This window comes from Schistocerca serialis, chromosome 9 (assembly GCF_023864345.2).
Source record: "Schistocerca serialis cubense isolate TAMUIC-IGC-003099 chromosome 9, iqSchSeri2.2, whole genome shotgun sequence".
Classification (NCBI taxonomy): domain Eukaryota; kingdom Metazoa; phylum Arthropoda; class Insecta; order Orthoptera; family Acrididae; genus Schistocerca; species Schistocerca serialis.
This window is the reverse complement of record NC_064646.1, coordinates 382,903,548-382,925,068: the sequence shown is the minus strand read 5'-3', so window position 1 is coordinate 382,925,068 and position 21,521 is coordinate 382,903,548. Positions and strand designations below refer to the sequence as shown.

The 21,521-nt window shown below is 39.9% G+C and overlaps 1 protein-coding gene across 1 annotated transcript in view; it reads left to right on the top strand.

Moving 5' to 3' along the window:
• LOC126419625 (prisilkin-39-like) overlaps positions 1–21,521 on the top strand; it is a 77,256-nt gene that overhangs the window by 8,847 nt on the left and 46,888 nt on the right. The window lies entirely within an intron of this gene.

Here is a 21,521-nt window from a genome sequence, read left to right as displayed (position 1 = left end):
TCTTAAGTTCGTTGTAACGATATTTGTGTGATAAATGTAGAACAATGTAGGTGATATTTACAATGTACAAACAATGAAGCGGATTTCTGCGCAATTCAGATGCGATTGCGGAATTAGGCCCCAATAAAAAGTTATTAAATAAACTTGTGACACCTAAAGATGGAGCTTCCACTCGCAAATATGACAAACAGAAATACAGACGGTCCCAACAGGATACGTCTATAACAAATGATGTAACGGAAATGTCACCCGGAAAAAATGAAAGCAAATGTTTTGCGATGGGCTTACCGCGGCTGTGTGGGATAAAACCAGCAAACTACAGATCTTCCTTTGTTAGTCATTACTCTTTTGAGTGGATCTGTTTACCCCCTACACGCAACGCCCTTTCGATTACTTTTGTATTGTAATCTTTGTGTGCCTCTACAATTTTTCTCCTCTCCTGCTCCTTCCACCTCAGGTTGGCTACTCCCAGATACTCCATCAGTTGCCTAACGTACTTTTTTCTTTTGCTACCAGGAGTATAGCACAGACCTCCTTTCTCGGCTATTTCTTATCGCATCTTTCCATTTTGTATTTTATGTGTACAGCAAAATTTTTAAATACTCTTATAGTATCACGTTTCAAATACGGTAGCATTCTTTTTCTTCTTCTTCTTCTCCAGATTTAGAGTGTCCAAATTTTGTTTTCTTAGAATGCTATGCAAGAGATGTGCACTTATTGAATATATTCGTCAGTTTCATGTTGGAATATGGTTGCAAAACAGCTCTTATGCTTCGTGCTTTCTCTTCCTATTTCTACTCTGCTATCTCCACGCATCAGTTATGATGCATAATCTAATTTCCTGGACAGCAAAAGTGCCTGTCTACTTTCTACTTCTGTATCTTTCCCATTTTTGACGTTAATTGTATCAATAGTGCGTGTTATGCAGATCTTAATAAATTTCAGCTAGTTATAATCACTTTCAAACAATACTCAGTGTTTTTGTTGATTCATTTCCTCAGTTCTGCAGTCGTTTATCGAAACCTACAATTATTCATGAGAGAAACAGCGAATGGCTTCCTCAACTGATGAAAATAAGTTGTCTATTTACAAAATTATTATTATTATGCCATAAGTAGCAACACTTTTGAACAAGGAGATTAGGAATGCTATAAAAAGCACTTTATGTTTTCAAGACTAAATGCGATTCATCAAAAAAAGAACGTCCACGGTCATAAGAACTATGTCGTCGCAAAAAGTTCTCATTGATATCTTTTCCGCGTCTACTTCTATCTTTATTTTTTTCTTTTACTTCCGTCATTGCTCCTTCCGCGCAGTGGCTAAACCCTATCTTGCTGCACAAAACATAAGCAATATCAAAGATCAGCTTTCACCTGAACTGTGCTTTTGTGGCGTCTTAATGGAGACCACAAAATAGAACCGCTGCTGACTGTATATGGAATGTAGGGCTATAGAAGGTTATTGAAACTTAGTAAACAGTAAATTACGAAGTGAAATGATGTCTGAAAGAACATCAGGGAAGAACATGTGACAAGCCCTAATGGGGAGCAATAGAGCTACTGAAGTGTAGTGCTTTTCTCATGATGAAGAAGAATCGGTTTTTAAGTTTCTCCAGTGTTTCAGCTCAGTTATTGTTTAAAGGTTACTAGTCCGCAGCCTTAACTGAGTTCCCTGTGGCTGTCGTCGCTTCACTTGTTTGGCCTGCAGCATATCTGCACCAGACGTACACTGATGTCCAAATATGATGTATAGTTTAAAAAATCAGAATGCGCTTCCCCAAGCGGATGTCGGAAGCACCACAGAACATGGTTAGGCTCCATAACGAAAGGTTTAGCTTATAATGACATGTGAATGGAAAATTTATGAAAGAAAGAGGTAAGAACACAAAAAAATCTCTTTTCTAACAACAGTGCATTTAACAGACGAAGTGTAATTCCCACATATACTTCAATGAGTATTTGTTTTCTATTTTTTTCATTAAACCACAAACGTCATAGTGTATCATTTGCTTGTCTATTATCTGTCGACAACTAATGTCTCAGTCAGTGAAACGATGTAGGAAACGACATTTACAACAACTAAAACTCGACCAACAGACGTGTTTACACACAACAGTCTCTTAAGATTGTGTTCAGGAATGCTATCACCAACCCATGACATACGTGTATGACGCATAAATAGGTGATTGCCGAATCAACAGTTCTATTATCACACAGTTACAGTAGACTGATTAGCTGCGTTTTACACAGAAAATTGATTTTTTTCAAAGTAGTGGTTAAACGGAGGCTAAAGCTTAACACATACCTCTCCTCTTCAGTCTCTCCTACTCACCACGGCACTGTCGTATTCTCACAAAAAAATGGTTCAAATGGCTCTCAGCACTATGGGACTTACCATCTGAGGTCATCAGTCCCCTACAACTTAGAACTACTTAAACCTAACTAACCCATGGACATCACACACATACATGTCCGAGGCAGGATTCAAACCTGCGACCTAGGAGCCGCGTGGTTCCGGACTGAAACGCCTAGAACCGCTCAGCCACCACGGCCGGCTCGTATTTTCACAGTTTCGTGGTATAAAACTTACTTAACTTCATCGAAAGAGACGTTCAATCATAAAAGACCGTATGTTGTATAAGCAAACAGTAATAGTTATTAGGCCCACTCGGCTAGCCGCGCGGTCTAACGCGCTGCTTCCAAAGCCGGAAGGCGTGCCGGTCCCCGGCACGAATCCACCCGGCCGATTAGTGTAAAGGTCCGGTGTGCCGGCCAGACTGTGGATCGTTTTTAGGAGGTTCTCCATCTGCCTCGGCGAATGCGGGCTGGTTCCCCTTCTTCCGCCACAGTTACTCTGTGCTGGCGATTGAAGAGCGAACACTGTCTCCACGTATGCGTACACCATAATTACCCTACCACGCAAACATTTGGGGTACACTCGTCTGGTATGAGACGTTCCCGGGTGGGAGAGGGGTGGTTTGGTGTGGGGGCGGCGGTGGGGTGTGTGGACTCCTGTGGGCTGTTGTGGCGTTGTGAAGCACTGAGGACTACGGCGGGATGTAGACTCTCCATCGTTTCTGGGTCCCTGGTTCAATATACAATACACAATAATTAATGTTGTGATGCGTAAGGAGTAGAAATAAACTAACATACAGTGCAGAAAAATCAGAGTGTCATAAATCTCAGCTACGTGTAAAATTAACGAATTTCACTGTTCGACAGTGAGCGTGCCAGACTAGAAAGTAAAGCACCTAGAAGACATGGTCGGATGTCAATGTAACTTGGTATTGGTACACTCCAGCGGTGGGCCCCTGAACGATTCGAGTAGCGATTCTATTTGTTAGTGTTTAGCCTTGTCACCAGACCTGTTAGAGTAGATAAAGGGAGTGAACACTGTCAAAAGCTGAGCGATAACTGTGAAGCACGCGGAGATGTCGCGTACTCGTGTGAGACAGCATTACCAGAAGCTGTCTGAATTTGAAAGGGACCACATTGCGCGTCATGATTTTACCCTTTGAACGAGGGTATTCGGATGTGACTATGGAATTACGTGGGAACGTGAGGGCGGACGTACTCTTCGTGAGCGTTGCCGTCGACCATATCTGACCACCACAAAGGACGTCCACCGTATTGTGCATCAGCACATCCTAACTCTTTCACATCTGAATGCGGCATTCAAGAACAAGTAAGGGATCTCAGAAAGATGGTATTACACTGATGTCATTGTCATCAGAGGACCGGACGACGTTGATGAATTTAGTAGACGAATTGCTTCTATCGCATCAGTCTACCCTGGAGAAATTATCCTCTGGAAACATGATGACGACCACATCCACCTCGTCCACGATTGCATCTATTCCTCTAGACGATGTAGATGCCGATTTAGGGTTGACCCCTTTATTGCCAGCAGAATTAAGAAATATCCCCGACGAAGACGAGCAATCACAGCCATGTCGGACCTCGACTGGTTCAATATACTCATATATTTCTTCCTGCAAAAAAGGCCAAGTCGGGAACAAGTTTGGATTAGAGGAACCCATAAGAGAGTGCCTGGTGAGTCTGAAATTGTACAATGGGTCACTTTCATCGAGGGATCCCTCTCAGTATTGGAAAGGGAAAACCCTCGAATTAATGATCAGTTGCAACAAGAACTCACCAGAGATGGCTCACGTAAATGGCCTCATACAAAGCGCAAGCCAATCTCTGACTACCAGAGGTGCAACCCTGAAACGACTGCAAAAAAGGTACTTTCCATATTAATGTCATACAATTGCAAACCCCCAGAAAATATAGTCAGTGTAATACCATCTGGACACCATTATTATATTAATTTCATTGATCCTAAATTCAAACGTTTTTTTTTGACATGGGCCTTGAGTTATACAAAAAAACTATAAAAGAATTAGATCTCAAAGGTTTCGAGAATCTTTTATGTTATGGCTCAGAAGACAGTATATTTTACAGCCACTCTACAAATGTTTGGGAATATTATTATACTTTAGCAGATTCTCTTGCATGGCTAAATAAACTTTTGTTATTTCAATGTAATGATGACACAGATGAAGTGTCTAAATTTTTGTTAAATTTGGTATCATGGTGTAATAGACAGGGCCTTTACCAATGGCAGGATAATAATTATGTACAAAATAAAAAATTAAACACTCTTTGTATTATTGGCCCACCAAACTCAGGAAAAAATTGGTTTTTTGATTGTTTCATTTCACTTGGACTTAATGTAGGCCACGTTGGCCGATGCAATAATAAGACGAATCAATTTGCTCTTCAAGACGCCGTAAATAGGCGTATAATCATTGGAAATCAAATTTCATTAGAAGAAGGTGCTATACAGGATTTCAAAAAAGTTTGTGAAGGAATTGCATGCAACATTCGTGTAAAATATAAAGGAGATGCTATTTTAAGACGTACTCCATTACTGTTAATTTCTAATTCTCAGCCAATTGTATGTAGTCATCCAGATTTCAAGAATGTCCGTGTGAGAACCATTAGGCGGAAAAAGTTTGATGAATTGAAAAATGCAATAAAAAAGCCTTATACTTTAGCTTTCTTTTCATTGTTGCAAATGTATAATATTCCTTATTAAATAAAAGACAAGAATTTGTACAATGTATAATTTATATTGTCAATTATTACAACAAATAAAAATTGATTAAAGTTGTTACATTTCAATTACAATTGTTTAATTTCATATTGCCCCTTATAAACAGATGATTCTTCATTCCTTTTTACATTAGACATATAAATCATATCTGATACTTGAACATTTGATACAGTTGCTCTAGGGTAATGTGTCTCTAGACCATCTGCATACACTGAACATTCTGCAATAACTTCAAACAACATTTAAGTATCAGTATATTTTGTAACATCACTATTTAAACTGCTTGTACTTAAAGCATATGTAGGATTAATGCCTACATGAAGACTCGGTTGAACATTTGTATCATGAAGTCTAATATTATACCCGGCAGAAGCAATATCAGCTTTTTCTATTAAATAATTATATCCAGATGCTTCTGCATTTGTGACTGGAGTAACAGCTCCTACTAATTGTTCTTCCATTCTTGCTGGTTCAAAAGGGGTTAAAGAAAAACTATCACATGACATAAAAGGATTACAGTGCTTATCAGCATTAATATTATACCTTTGAATTACATTTTCAGCAGTACTTGTAATAGGAAAAATATCAACATTGGCTACTTTTGGAATTTTGAGAAAACCTAATGTTGGTGTATAAGTATAGTCAACAATAACACTTCCTGTTCGTGCATCTGCATCTACTTCAGAAACACAAGACTGTACACATTTCCAACCCCAATTATGTAAACCCTTATCTTTTGAGCTAGAAACACACACATAATAATAATTCAAATTAATGGGTTGTCCAAATTGATGTGCAGGCACTTTAGTAAGAAACTCTGCTTCATCATTTCTATAACCATACCATGACTTCCAAATGGAATCAAACTTTCGTTTATGATCTATGGCAGTTGTTTCCATAGGTGCATTTGCTGTAAATGCTGTAGGTTTTACATTAATACCCGATATTTTCAAATTAATCCCTACACTCTGTGTCACCCTGCACAGTTGGTCAGCCACAAACATCAGCAGACTAGAGGATTACCGTCCCTTGCGTAGGCTGCCATTAACACCACAACATGTGACCAGAAACATGGACTGCTGACGAATGGCGTTGCAATGTGTTCAGCGATGAATCACGGTTCTGCGCTGCCACAGGTGATCATCGCTGGTGCGTTCGTCGGTGACCTGGGGGAAGCCCCATTTTTTTCATTGTTTCGGTATTAACCCTGGCGTCATTGTTTGCGGAGCCATCGCATATGACTTCAGGACACGGCTAGTAGCGACTCAAGGAACTCTTGACGGGACAACGGTACATCGCAGACATCTAGCATCATCATGTGGTATCTCTCATGCGACAGTACCGTGGTGCCGTTTTTCAACAGGACAATGCTCTTCTACACATGGTTCGCGTGTCTATGATATGTGAGCATCATGCTGAGGTATTCACATTGCCAGCAACGTTCCCAGATATGTCCCCAATAGAACATCTCTGGCACCATTTCGGCCGTCAACTCCATCGCATTGCTGTATCCAGGATATCAAGGATCAGATATAGCTTGACTCGGGAGAGAATAAATGAGCCTTATGACACCTCTCCCAACCGTATTAGTGCATTCATCCATGCCATAAAGGATTGAACATCATACTAATTGGCTCATACTGTTGACTTCGTTCTAAATTTGGCCCGATATTGTAATCACTAAAATAGCACCACATACACTCTCAACCTGTGAAAGCTAACAATGGTTGGCACACTGCACTCGCATTCGGGCAGACGACGGTTGAAACCCGCGTTGGCCATTCTGATTGAGGTTTACCGTGACTTCCGCAAATCTCCTACGGCAGATGCCGGGATGGTTCCTTCGAAAGGTCACGGCCGCTTTCCTTCCCCATACTTCCCTAATACGAGCTTGTGCTCCGCCTCTGATGACATCGTGGCCGAAGGGACGTTAGAATCTAATATCCAACCCCTCCTCCTCAACTCGTGAAGTTTCATTCCATTTTCCCCTCGCTTTTTGGATGGTTTATTTCATTTCTTTTGGCAGGCAGTGTATATATCATGCCTGTTTCGACTGAAAAGAAATATTCTGAGGATGATGAATTATCGGCGAAAGTAGTCTGAGGATAATGTTTCGGTGACCCACGTGACTTACACGTCTTCAGACCCTATTTTGGCTGTCTCTGTTACAGTTGTGGACAAGATGACCAGTGTCAGTGCTTTTGATTGCAGGTCCTCAGTGTATGGGACACTGTCTCTTGACGACGTGAATGATTAGGCGGGAACGCGGACAAATGGTTCAAATGGCTCTGATCACTATGGGACTTTACATCTACGGTCATCAGCCCCCTAGAACTTAGAACTACTTAAACCTAACTAACCTAAGGACATCTGACATATCCATGCCCGAGGCAGGATTCAAAACTGCGACCGTAGCGGTCGCGCGGTTCCAGACTGTAGCGTCAAGAACCGCTCGGCCACACAGGCCGGCCAGAACGCGCACACATCGTCGATTACTAAGCACGAAATGAGCATACTGCGTATCTTGCCAAAACGTTATTGGCTTGATTAATACTTGGTTAATATAACACAGTAAGCTATACTTGACGGCGAATGTTCCACTGAATGAAAGTATCATGTGTGCACCAGGCAAGCGTCATAGAATCTTTAATATTTCCAGTATACATCAAAGATAGCTAAACGACTACAGTTTTTTAAATAAATAAAGAGCTCTGTTTGTTCCATGTACTAATATGATACCCATTCCGCTGATCTTTCATTGTACCAAGCTGCTGCCTACTTGACTGTATCTGTTTCAAATTACTCTTTACTGTCCCTATTTCACGGTTTATTGTAACCAAGCGCCACCACGTGTATGACAAATTTAATTGGGGTCTTCTTTTCTCATAACATATTTGAAGGCAAATAACACATCGACGCCACATTTCCCATGTCCGTCTAATCGGTAACTATGGACACGGATAGTCAACCTTCTCTGATACTGCACTACGTTACAAAAGTGTGAACACGCACCCTCACACAACTAAGCAATGCACACAAAACCTAAAGTCAAATATAATAAATGTAAACTGTTGTGAACTCTTTTTATTCAATGGCTGCATACATTTCTGACCTTGGTTTTGAACTCCAATTTATGTGAAATACGAAGACGACTGCTCTATATTTAATTTATTATTTAGTCTGTAAGTATTTATAAACGGATATCTGGTATTCTTATAGTGATAGCAAGTCAACGAAAAGCTAATGACTACTGTCTGAAAAGTACACAGTGTATGAGTCTCAGGTAGAATTCATCGAATAATAACAACATGAATTTGACAGACACTTGTGTACTACAGTGGCACATAGCAAACAGCAAGCCTACCTATGTAAGGTCTCCACTGCAATACGCAAACTTATTTGTTACTGTTAAAGTGCTTTATTTCTCACGATGTAACTTCCCTGAATTGCTTATCCTTATTCAACTTATCCAATTGTTTTAAAAAGTTTCAGTTTCCTGGTTGAAACGGTCTTTGTAGGAATTATAATTGGCATAACGTAGTAAACAAACGTTATTATTTTTTTGTCAGTAACCAAAGATGAACTCTCGCCATTCTTTTATATAACAGTGGAGGTATAGTAAGGGGAGGCGGTGCTACAGACTTACGCTGTACATTGCTTTGAAGCCAGCGCCACCATTCTAGTATCCCCTTAACATTAGCAGACTACTGTTTAAAATTGTTTCTTGTTCTTATTCTCCGTCTTGTCCACGTAACAGTTGTTTTAAATAGCAGATATTAAAATGCTTCCGTGAATAACAGTGGAAGAAAGACATTTTCAGACGTATTTCTGGCCTTAAATACATATTCTTGCAATAATATGAAGCATTTGGTCTCTTTAAATGTAACTTTATTTTTGTTACACCTTTCGAATAAATAAGAAGAAAATTGTGTGTTGTGAAAAGACTACTTTCGTAATCCAGAGTCTTCTTTAATACGGAATGACAAGACGGATCTCCTCTTCCTGTAAGTACTGGGGACTTATTTTGCTAAATCTGGACGGTTTGCAATATTCCCACACCGTTCAATAAGTATGCTCTTCGAGTTCAACTGAGAGGAAATCTGAAGTCAAATTACAGAAATAAAACTACTACAGCAAAAGTAATCAGAGTACCTAAAATTCATGTATACAAACGAAAATATTGCTTGACCCAGTCCACTCGTGAATGAAATACGATTCCTTTACACTTTAAATTACAATCAGACCGACTGGAGCACCAGTAACTGATGCAAACTACCATTTCTTATCAAAACATTTCCACCAGAAATTAACGTTTGTAGCTACTAAAATCGCGTACGTCGGCTTGAAGTTTGTGACGTCACGACTGTAGACCATGAGTGTATCTCACAGCAGATCGTCTTCTGCCACCAGATGCTGCTTTGTGTATCGCTGAACTGCTCTGCCATCGCTGAGCTGAGATAACTTCAAAACTGGCGACGTCCCTAGTTCATATTTAATCTCGCGTAGGAACCACGATAAGAAATTCATATTAGAGCAAATACAGAGGAATATAGATTGTTTTCCTTCCATCAATACGCGAATGGAACAGTGTGGCGAACCAACTTTCCTTGGACCACAGCGTGTGTAGGAAGCGATCAGTGCGACCGACACAATTGTATGATCTTATCCGACAAACATTTTATGGCAAATTTGAGAGGCATTTAACTCTAGCTCCGTTTCTAGGAAACTTTTAAAGATCTCAAAAGCCACAACCTTCCCTCTCACATAAGGCTAGACACGGACAGAAAGAAAAACACATGATTATATTTCTTGGCTAGCAATGATTGTCTTACGTATTAGGCCTAAGATTCTGATGATAAAAAAAGAATCAAATAGAAAGTCCTAAATCAATGAAAATGTATAAACAAGTTGCTACTCCATTTTTGTGTAACTTTTAGACACTTACCGAACAATTTAGTGTAACTGTCTCGTTAAATCGAAGGACATATTATATTTTACTGAAATTCACTTCTATCACAAATCGTGGAATTCTAGTACAGTGAGTAATTCAGATTGTCTCCACTCACCACACAGGTTGTTTTATTTTCTCTGCATCTGAATAAAAAAGTTCTCAGTATTCAGAGTTATGAAAGTCTTGGATACAAACTGTAACGAAATAACAAAAATAAAATAAAACAAGCTGAAAGAAGGTCGTTAATTATTCATAGAAATGAAATTATTTTTTATCTTGTAGTTATTGTATTCTGTAACCTCTGATTGTTTAATGGAAGTTAAGCGATGAACTCAGCAAAGATTAACTTTCGAAAGTCGAAGAACTGAACTCCGCTAGTAAGTCATGTATACTGTGATAGAGCTTGCAAAATAGAGCAAATAAATCTACTTCATGTACTGAAACGTCTGTCTAAAGAATTTTTCCGTTCGTACCTCAGTCTTACTTACTTGTTACAGTTTTTGCTAATTTCGGAATATGTATTGAATGTTATTTCTCTACTTTCGAGAAATTATTCTTCTGCGTCATCCCTTCATGTGAGCGATATGTAGAAATGCGAACACAAAATCTCATCGAAGTAGTAATATGTCTTTATTTCCGCTGGGGACATGATTAAGATTCTAATTGTTTGTTGAGACTTTTTTCATCACAGAAACGAAATACCGTAGGTTTGTGCGTCTAATGTTCTTCAAATCAAAAATTTCTTCATCGGCAGTGTCTACATTAAAAAACAATTCCAGCAGATATCACACAAAACCCAGTTCAGAATAGTCTATAAAAAACATAAATATGATAATGTCTCTTGTTTCTGAGTAATTCAGTCTCTTAGTTCGGTTGTATCAATATTAAACAAACTGGCTGCGAACATAAACATTTTACCTTTTCAGAGCCACCCCAGGGAAGAAGTAGAAGTGAAGCGAGTTGAAATTAAGTTTCTTCCCCTGTGTATAAATAATATGTGATAGAGAGATTAATCTCCTTCTTTTCGTATTACTTTCCTCTTCATAAATTGTACATTAAAAATACGACAGGATTTTTTTCTTATCGCAACTATTCGAATGATGATTCAACCCGATGGCTATTAGGTGCCTACCAGGTTACTTACATACTCATAGAAGTTGTTTTGCTTGTAATTAAAATGGATCTTTGTAATTGAAATTGTATCGTTGTATCGATAAAACAAAGTGTGAGGATTTTTCTTGTCAGCTCTACTATATGTGGTAAAATGTTATGAGGTTGCAGAAATAAAGTAATAATATTGATGATAGGTATCCATTCAAATGTATTCATCGCCACTCGAAACAAAAAAAAGTGACAATGTAAGGAACCGTAAGAAATAAATCGGTATCTATAGCAATGAAGACGTGCTGGAAAAAGGATAAAGAATTTTCCAACTCCTCTAAGATGTTTATTTACTCTCGTGAGAACATAGCCGCTCGTTACGATAGGACAGCAAATCGATAAGAATGGCGCGATCTACCCTCCGCCATGTTTACAGAGGTTTACGTAGAAGGCTTACAAATGTAGGCGTAATAACGACGCTATAGATGGTACTTGTAGTTGCTGCTACAAAGTAACATGAAAAATTAATGAAAGAGAAAAATTACGATCTGATCTGGTGTTTGACAGAATATATGGAGAAGCAGATGTGGATTATGCTGTGGAGGTGGGCTGGTTTTCTTCTTCATTCACGTAGGCACGAAAATCATTTTCTTAATTTGCCATCGGTACGTCCTTTAGCTATGTTAATTCTCTACTTTAGTGGAATTATTCTTGTGTCATCACTTCATCTGTGCGATGTGCAACATACCAGCATCAAATGTCCACATGTGTAGATTGAAAGAAAGGTCGGACAAGTGTGAGTAGATATCGCACTTCAAGGGTTCTGCGCAAAATTATTTAAACGGATACTTGATCCATCCCAGGAATCAAGAATCTCGACGATTCTTGCGTGTTATCGATACCAATACTGGCTCGATATCGGTCCTGGGAATTGGTTTTAAGTTTTAAGTTTATTGTGTAATTTTGCATCTTTTTATTTTATGAATTTCGGAGTTATATTAACACACTATGATAACTGGCAATTGCAGAGGCGCTGACTTCGTGTGCTTCCGTCCTGTTGCGATTACTGGTAAGATTTAACGGAAGTCTCCAGAGAAGAAAGCAGTACAACCGGCCATAGAGCTATTCCTTTAGACAAATGACGAACAGTTTTATGAAATTTTTCAGTGGATATTTTATGGGATATCTGAACATCATCCCAAATAACGGTAACACAATACCGCATCAATTACCAGGATTACTTTGCTCTTAAACATTATACATACAGTAGGTGTCGTAGACATAGGCTGTCACGGCATCTTTACATGGACAATGTAAACGACCTGTGATACTTGGCACCGGCGTGGTGTGGTCGTCGGATGGCCTTACACCCACCATCGTTAGAGGGCAAAAGCACCATGATCACTGCGGCAGAGGATTTCACTTCATCGTAGCTGAAGCAATTAACAACAAATATTTGTAAGTTGTGTACACAATCGTTCATCACGCTATTTTCTACTGAACGCCATATCAAAATCTCTACGGAAGTTCCCGACATTCCTGACAGATTATGAATGAAATGTAAGTTTGTAATGGCAAAAGATATTTTATGTGGTATAATTAGAAATTAACAGTTTTCGGATTTTTTTTCCTTTGTTTGCACTGTGAAACCTTCCTTATTGCCAAATTTCATGGTTCTAAGTTAACGGAAATCACTACGTAGCTACTGATGAGTAACTATGTATCAATATATCTGACATAAATGATGTATATATTAACTGCATTGACTTAGAAGCCTGTATCTTTTCACCGACAAGTGGCAGTAGACCGTACTCTCTGACAAAAATGTCAACGTGATACCTCTACTCGTTCTTGAGAAAAAAAGGGTCTTGGCAGTCACACAGACGAGCAACAACGCGATTCTATAAGGGTTCTGTTGTTACCGATTGAAGTATTGAACAGTAAAAACCAGAGCGTACTTCTTGAACAATATGAGACACAGAGTTTGCCTGAACTTATATGTGCAACACGTACACTTGTTTCAAATCTTAGTCACAAGTAGATCCCTGATTCTGATGGAGTCGAACTAGCTTATATAAAACAAATTCAGGCATCTAATTACTTTGTAATTTCCCCACTATATTTGATTCTGTCTAAAATGTAGCCCAACTCTACCTCCCACCCCGTAAAAATCTACGTATAGCCAAAACTATGTGTCGCAAGCTGTTATCCAGGTTTTACTCGTATCCTAATCTTTCACGTAGTTGTTGTTGTTGTCTTCAGTCCTGAGACTGTTTTGATGCACCTCTCCATGCTACTCTATCCTGAGCAAGCTTCTTCATCTCCCAGTACTTACAGCAACCTACATCCTTCTTAATCTGCTCAGTGTATTCATCTCTTGGTCTCCCTCTACGATTTTTACCCTCCACGCTGCCCTCCAATGCTAAATTTGTCTTCCCTTGACGCCTGAGAACATGTCCTACCAACAGGTCCCTTCTTCTTGTCAAGTTGTGACACAAACTCCTCTTCTCCCCAATTCTATTCAATACCTCCTCATTTGATTAGAAATTAACAGCATCTTCAGCATTCTTCTGTAGCACCACATTTCGAAAGCTTCTATTCTCTTCTTGTCCAAACTATTTATCATCTATGTTTCTCTTCCACGCCGGCCGCGGTGGTCGAGCAGTTCTAGGCACTCAGTCCGGAACCGCGCGACTGCTACGGTCGCAGGTTCGAATCCTGCCTCGGGCATGGATGTGTACGATGTCCTTAGGTTAGTTAGGTTTAAGTAGTTCTAAGTTCTAGGGGATTGATGACCTCAGATGTTGAGTCCCATAGTGCTCAGAGCTATTTGAACCATTTCTCTTCCATACATGGCTACACTCCATACAAATACTTTCAGAAACGACTTCCTGAATCTTAATACTCGATGTTAACAAATTTCTCTTCTTCAGAAACGCTTTCCTTGAAATTGCCAGTCTACATTTTATATCCTCTCTACTTCGAACATCATCAATTATTTTGCTCCCCAAATAGCAAAACTCCTTTACTACTTTAAGTGTCTCATTTCCAAATCTAATTCCCTCAGCATCACCCGACTTAATTCGACTACATTCCATTATCCTCGTTTTGCTTATGTTGATGATCATCTGATATCCTCCTTTCAAGACACTGCCCATGCCGTTCAACTGCTCTTCCAAGTCGTTTGCTGTCTGTGACATAATTACAATGTCATCCGCGAACCTCAAAGATTTTATTTCTTCTCCATGTATTTTAATACCTACTCCGAATTTTTCTTTTGCTTCCTTCATTGCTTGCTCAATATACAGATTGAATAACATCGGGGAGAGGCTACAACCCTGTCTCACTCCCTTCCCAACCACTGATTCCCTTTCATGTCCCTCGACTCTTATTACTGACATCTGGTATCTGTACAAACTGTAAATAGCCTTTCGCTCCCTGCATTTTACCCCCGCCACCTTTAGAATTTGAAAGAGAGTATTGCAGTCAACATTGTCAAAAGCTTTCTCTAAGTCCACAAATGCTAGAAACGTAGGTTTGCCTTTCCTTAATCTTTCTTCTAAGATAAGTCGTAAGGTCAGTATTGCCTCACGTGTTCCAACATTTCTACGGAATCCAAACTGATCTTCCCCGAGGTCAGCTTCTACCAGGTTTTCCATTCGTCTGTAAAGAATTCGCGCCGCGCGGGATTAGCCGAGCGGTCTGGGCGCTGCAGTCATGGACTGTGCGGCTGGTCCCGGCGGAGGTTCGAGTCCTCCCTCGGGCATGGGTGTGTGTGTTTGTCCTTAGGATAATTTAGGTTAAGTAGTGTGTAAGCTTAGGGACTGATGACCTTAGCAGTTAGGTCCCATGAGATTTCGCACACATTTGAACTTTTTTGAAAGAATTCGCGTTAGTATTTTGCAGCTGTGAGTTATTAAACTGATAGTTCGGTAATTTTCACATCTGTCAACGCCTGCTTTCTTTGGGATTGGAATTATTATATTCCTCTTAAAATCTAGGGGTATTTCGCCTGTCTCATACATCTTGCTCACCAGACGGTAGAGTATTGTCGGGACTGGCTCTCCCAAGGCTGTCAGTAGTTCTAATGGAATGTTGTCTACTCCCGGGGCCTTGTTTCGACTCAGGTCTTTCAGTGCTCTGTCAAACTCTTCACGCAGTATCATATCTCCAATTTCATCTTCATCTACATCCTCTTCCTTTTCCATAATATTGTCTTCAAGTACATCGCCCTTGTGTAGACCCTCTATATACTCCTTCCACCTTTCTGCTTTCCCTTCTTTGCTTAGAACCGGGTTTCCATCTGAGCTCTTGATGCTCATACAAGTGGTTCTCTTATCTCCAAAGGTCTCTTTAATTTTCCTGTAGGCAGTATCTATCTTACCCCTCGTGAGATAAGCCTCTACATCCTTACATTTGTCCTCTAGCCATCCCCGCTTAGCCATTTTGCACTTCCTGTCGAACTCATTTTTCAGACGTTTGTATTCCTTTTTGCCTGCTTCATTTACAAACTTTTATATTTTCTGCATTCATCCATTAAATTCAATATTTCTTCTGTTACCCAAGGATTTCTACTAGCCCTCGTCTTTTTACCTACTTGATCCTCAGCTGCCTTCACTACTTCATCCCTCAGAGCTTCCCATTCTTCTTCTACTGTATTTCTTTCCCCCATTCCTGTCAATAGGTCCCTTATGCTCTCCCTGAAACTCTGTACAACCTCTGGTTTAGTCAGATTATCCAGGTTCCATTTCCTTAAATTCACACCTTTTGCAGTTTCCTCAGTTTTAATCTACAGTTCATAACCAATAGATTGTGGTCAGAGTCCACATCTACCCATGGAAATGTCTTACAATTTAAAACCTGGTTCCTAAATCTCTGTCTTACCATTATATAATCTATCTGAAATCTTCTAGTATCTTCCATGTATACAACTTTCTTTCATGATTCTTGAACCAAGTGTTAGCTATGATTAAGTTATGCTCTGCGCAAAATTCTATCAGGTGGCTTCCTCTTTCATTTCTTAGCCCCAGTCCATATTCACTTACTACGTTTCCTTGTCTCCCTTTTCCTACTCTCGAATTCCAGTCACCTATGACTATTAAATTTTCATCTCCCTTCACTACCTGAATAATTTCTTTTATCTCATCATATATTTCATCAATTTCTTCGTCATCTGCAGAGCTAGTTGGCATATAAACTTGTACTGCTGTAGTAGGCGTGGGCTTCGTGTGTATCTTGGCCACAATAACGCGTTCACTATGCTGTTTTCTAGTAGCTTACCCGCACTCCTATTTTTATTCATAATTAAACCTACTCCTGTATTACCCCTATTTGATTTTGTATTTATAACTCTGTATTCACCTGACCAAAAGTCTTGTTCCTCCTGCCACCGAACTTCACTAATTCCCACTATATCTAACCTATCCATTTCCCTTTTTAAATTTTCTAACCTACCAGCCCGATTAAGGGATCTATCCATTTCCCTTTTTAAATTTTCTAACCTACCTGCCCGATTAAGGGATCTGACATTCCACGCTCTGATCCGTAGAACGCCAGTTTTGTTTCTCCTGATAACGACATCCTCTTGAGTAGTCCCTGCCCGGAGATCCGAATGGGGGACTATTTTACCTCCGGAATATTTTACCCAAGAGGTCACCATCATCATTTATCCATACAGTAAAGCTGCATGCCCTCGAGAAGAATTACGGCTGTAGTTTCCCCTTGCTTTCAGCCGTTCGCAGTACCAGCACAGCACGGCCGTTTTGGTTAGTGTTGCAAGACCAGATCAGTCAATCATACAGACTGTTGCCCCCGCAACTACTGAAAAGACTGCTGCCCGTCTTCAAGAACCACACGTTTGTCTGGCCTCTCAACAGGTACCCCTCCGTTGTGGTTGCACCTACGGTACGGCCATTTGTATCGCTGAGCCACGCAAGCCTCCCCACCAACGGTAAGTCCATGGATCATGGGGGGGGGGTGAATCTTTCACTTTACAGAATCCAGTTTGAAGTGAACTGTAACTGGTCTAAATACAACTTCTCTTTATATTAAATGCATAACTGAAGCAAAACAATTATGCAGCCCTCCTAGTTAAAATTTCCACTTATGTCGCATGTTGACAACATTGTTACAGATTTCTCGAAAGCACAACAGCAAACAGCAAGCAGACAGCGGCTAAGCTAGATTTCTATTTCTAAATAACATTTCCAAACTATATTCAAACTGTTTCATACTCATGGTGCAACGTGGCAATTCGTAATGATAAGCAATGGGATGGGAAGAGTAGCTATTCCTACGAAATAACATTCCAGGACAACGATTTTAGAATGAAGTATGTATTCAAAGAGACAGAATAAACCTCCGCGATATCTTCACACACAACGTTGGTCTGAACAGTGCTATGCTTGACAAAGTGACCAATTATTTGAAAAGGGTACAACGTTTAAAAAAAAAATTCTATAAAAATCAAACTCCTTAATCAGTTGATATCTTAATGCCCGACTCAGTGAAGTTGGTGGTCTTCCTGAGAGAGTGTACAAAATTAACTAACTGCCACAAATCATTCCTACAAACAAGGTGCGCAGTCTTAAATCAAACTTCTTCTCACAAAAAAAAAAAAAAAAAAAAAAAAAAAAAAAAAGAAGCACTTCAAAATTTGTACTCCTTTCACATTGAAATACAGGAGGGATCCTATTAATTCTTGTTTTTCTTTACAGTAAATATTTCTGCATCTAACAGATACCATTATAAGTCAACACAGCAGTAATGTATCAGACTGCGCAGAGGCAAATATGTGCCCCAACAAGACCAAAGATTGGCTAACAGTAACGTAAGTTGCTCTCTCTCTGACATACACGTCGATAACTTATAGGAATCAAAATGACACGACCACCTTACAATTTTATGAATGAATTTATGTGTTAGATATTTGACGTTAAGCATGTACACTTGAAAAAGGTTTAAAATTAGATTTAAAGTTTGTTTGAAGTGGCTAAGTGCTCTCAATATCAATCAGTGTATGACTATTGTCCACATCATCTACACTCTATACAACATCATTTTTCACGCATATCAACCTTTATGGCGTCATATAACCTGAACTTTGTATCGCAGGGTGATATAATTTGGCAGGTACATGAACAGCGAAAATGAAGTTTAACGGCATGGACAGCGAAACTGTAATAAGCAAAGCGATAAACTTTTTTCCTTTCATCATTTCGTGGGCAGAGTGTGGGGCGGGAAGAGGAGAGTGTAAGCGGGAAAATGTTTCGTGTGAAGTTTGTTGGACTCCACTAAGTGCTCTTGTTCTCAAATACACGATAAATATAGGGTGCTAATAAATGAATATCGGGGATTTAACGCTTTCTAATATTTATTATATTAAACTTACAGTTATAAATTACATGTCAAATGGAAGAGCAACTCAAACAGTTTTACCAGGAACCTTATAAATGTTCAATGTGAGCACAATTTGTCACACGGCGCACGTCTAGTCTATAGCCGAGTTCTTCCCAAACGTTGATAAGTGTGTCTTCAGTGATTGTAGCAACAACTGCTTCAATCCGGTTTCTTAGTTCAGGGAGGTCTGTTGGTAGCGGAGGCACGTACACACGATCCTTGATGAAGCCCCGAAGGAAGAAATTGCATGGCGGTAGGGCGAGTGAACGTGGAGGCCGTGCAAAGCAAGCCCTGTCATTGGGCCCCTTGCGGCCTATCCAGCGCTTGGCTATAGACTTGATGTGTGCCGTGTAACAAATGGTGCTCACATTGAACATTCATACGGTTCTAGGTAAAACTGTTTGAGCTGTTCTTTCATTTGACATATCATTTATAACTGTAAGTTTAATGTAATAAATATTATAAAGCATTAAAACCCCGATATTCATTTATAAACACCTTGTGTATATTCTGAGTATTTGCTCGCAATGAGTTACGCTGCCTCGAGACACATACAAATTTGGGACTGTAACGCGCTCTTACTATGTGAAACCTGTAACGTAAGATTACAACTCTTAGCAAGTGACAACATTTCTAATTTAGGTCCCTCGATGCCGTTGGATAGACAACCTGCAACTGGGGTTTGGTGCCCGCCGTGGGTTTGATCGCTCAGTAGCAAGAAAACCAAAAAGTGAGTATTTATTTCAGAGCCGAATGTAAGAAGTACCATACAAAGAACATGCTTCCCTCAATGCCCTATACGAAGCAACAATGTAGATCAGGCCAAACAATACATCCGAAGATATAATAGTCCAAACAGTGCAGCTTCAATCAAAAGTAGGAATGAAAACGGACTGTATGAATTAAAACTGGGTAAATATAAAAATGAACCATAAAAAATCCAATTCATGTTTGAACATTTTAGTATATTAGCATTAATTCCCGTTTTCTGGAGATATTCACCAATATTTATTAAATGAATCAAATAAAATCACGTTGTTGATTGACTGATCTACCACCAATTCCTCTGGTGTGCAAACCTGTTCATCTCAGACTGACACTTGCACGAACCGTCCTCAATTATTTGTGGGAAATAGCAGTATCCACATATTAGGCGCTTAAATTCTCATCTTTTCCTGTTCTCCTGTAGTCCGTGATTCACTTCCATACAGTACTATGTTCCAAACATACATTCTCATAAATTTCTTCCTCAAATAGGGCCGAGGTTTGATAGAATAGTAGACTTCTCCAGAGCAGGAATGCCCTATTTGCCTACGCCAGTGTGCCTTTTATGTCAACCTTGCTTCGTTTATAGTATGTTACTTTCATTCGTAGGTAACGGAATTTCTTAACTTTCTTTATTTCGTCGTCCACATTATTGATGGTAAGTTCATTGCAAATCTCATTTCTGCTACTGCTCATTACTTTCGTCTTTCTTCGGTTTATAAGAATCCACATTCCGTGAACACTATACAGTAACATCCAATTTGACAAATCCTGTAATTCTTCCTCGCTTTCACTGCAGATTGCAGCGTCATCAAGTAATTTTATCACTGAAATCCGATATTATTCTTATTAGAAAATTGGATGCATGATCTGTTTAGCCGATTGTGCGGTTGCATTCTTCGGTTACATGTGGACGATATTTTTCCGGAAGTCTGACAGTACGTATCGACACTCAAAAGGTCTATAAATCAACTTGAAACGTTGTTTGACTGCCAATTCTCCAATGATTTTAGAAATTCTGAAGGAATGTTATGTACGTCATCCGCTTCATTTGGTCGCAAGTCCTCCAGAACTCTGTTACGCTGTGACTGTAATACTGGTTCTCCTATGTCTTCCATATCGACACACATTTCTTCTTGTATCACGTTATTAGACAATTCCTCACCCTTGATGAGGCCTCCAATGTGTTCTTTCCAAATATTTTTGCCATATTCTGCACGTGTAATCTCTTCCACAAAAAATATATACACAATGTGATCAAAAGTATCCGGACACCCCTAAAAGCATACGTTTTTCATGTTAGGAGTATTTTGTAGCCACCAACTGCCATGTGCTCCATATCAGCGACCTCAGTAGTCATTAGACATCGTGAGAGAGCAGAATGGGGCGCTCCGGTTGTCACTTGTGTCACATGTCTGTACGCGAGATTTCCACACTCTTAAACATCCCTATGTCCACTGCTTCCGATGTGATAGTGAAGTGGAAACGTGGAGGGATACGTACAGCACAAAAGCGTACAGGCCGACCTCGTGTGTTGACTGACAGAGACCGCCGATGGTTGAAGAGGGTCGTAATGTGTTATAGACAGACATCTATCCAGACCATCACACAGGAATTCTAAACTACATCAAGATCCACTACAAGTGCTATGACAGTTAAGCGGGAGGTGAGAAAACTCGGACTTCATGGTCGGGCTGCTGCTCATAAGCCACACGTCACGCCGGTAAACACCAAACGACGCCTCGCTTTGTGTAATAAGCGTAACCATTGAACGACTGAACAGTGTAAAAACGCTGTGTGGAGTGACGAATTACGGTACACAACGAGGCGATCCGATGTGGGTATGGCGAATGCCCGCTGAACATCATCTGCCAGCGTGTGTAGCGTAAACAGTAAAATTCGCAAGCGGTGGTGTTATGGTGTGGTCGTGTTTTTCATGGAGGGGGCTTGCACCCCTTGTTGTTTTACGTGGCACTATCGCAGCACAGGCCTACATTGATGTTTTAAGCACTTTCTTGCTTACCACTGTTGAACAGCAATTCGGGGATGGCGATTGCATCTTTCAACACGATCGAGCGCCTGCTCATAACGCACGGCGTGTGGCGGAGTGGTTACACGACAATAACATCCCTGTAACGCACTGACCTGCACAGAGTCCTGACCTGAATCCTATAGAGCACCTTGGGGA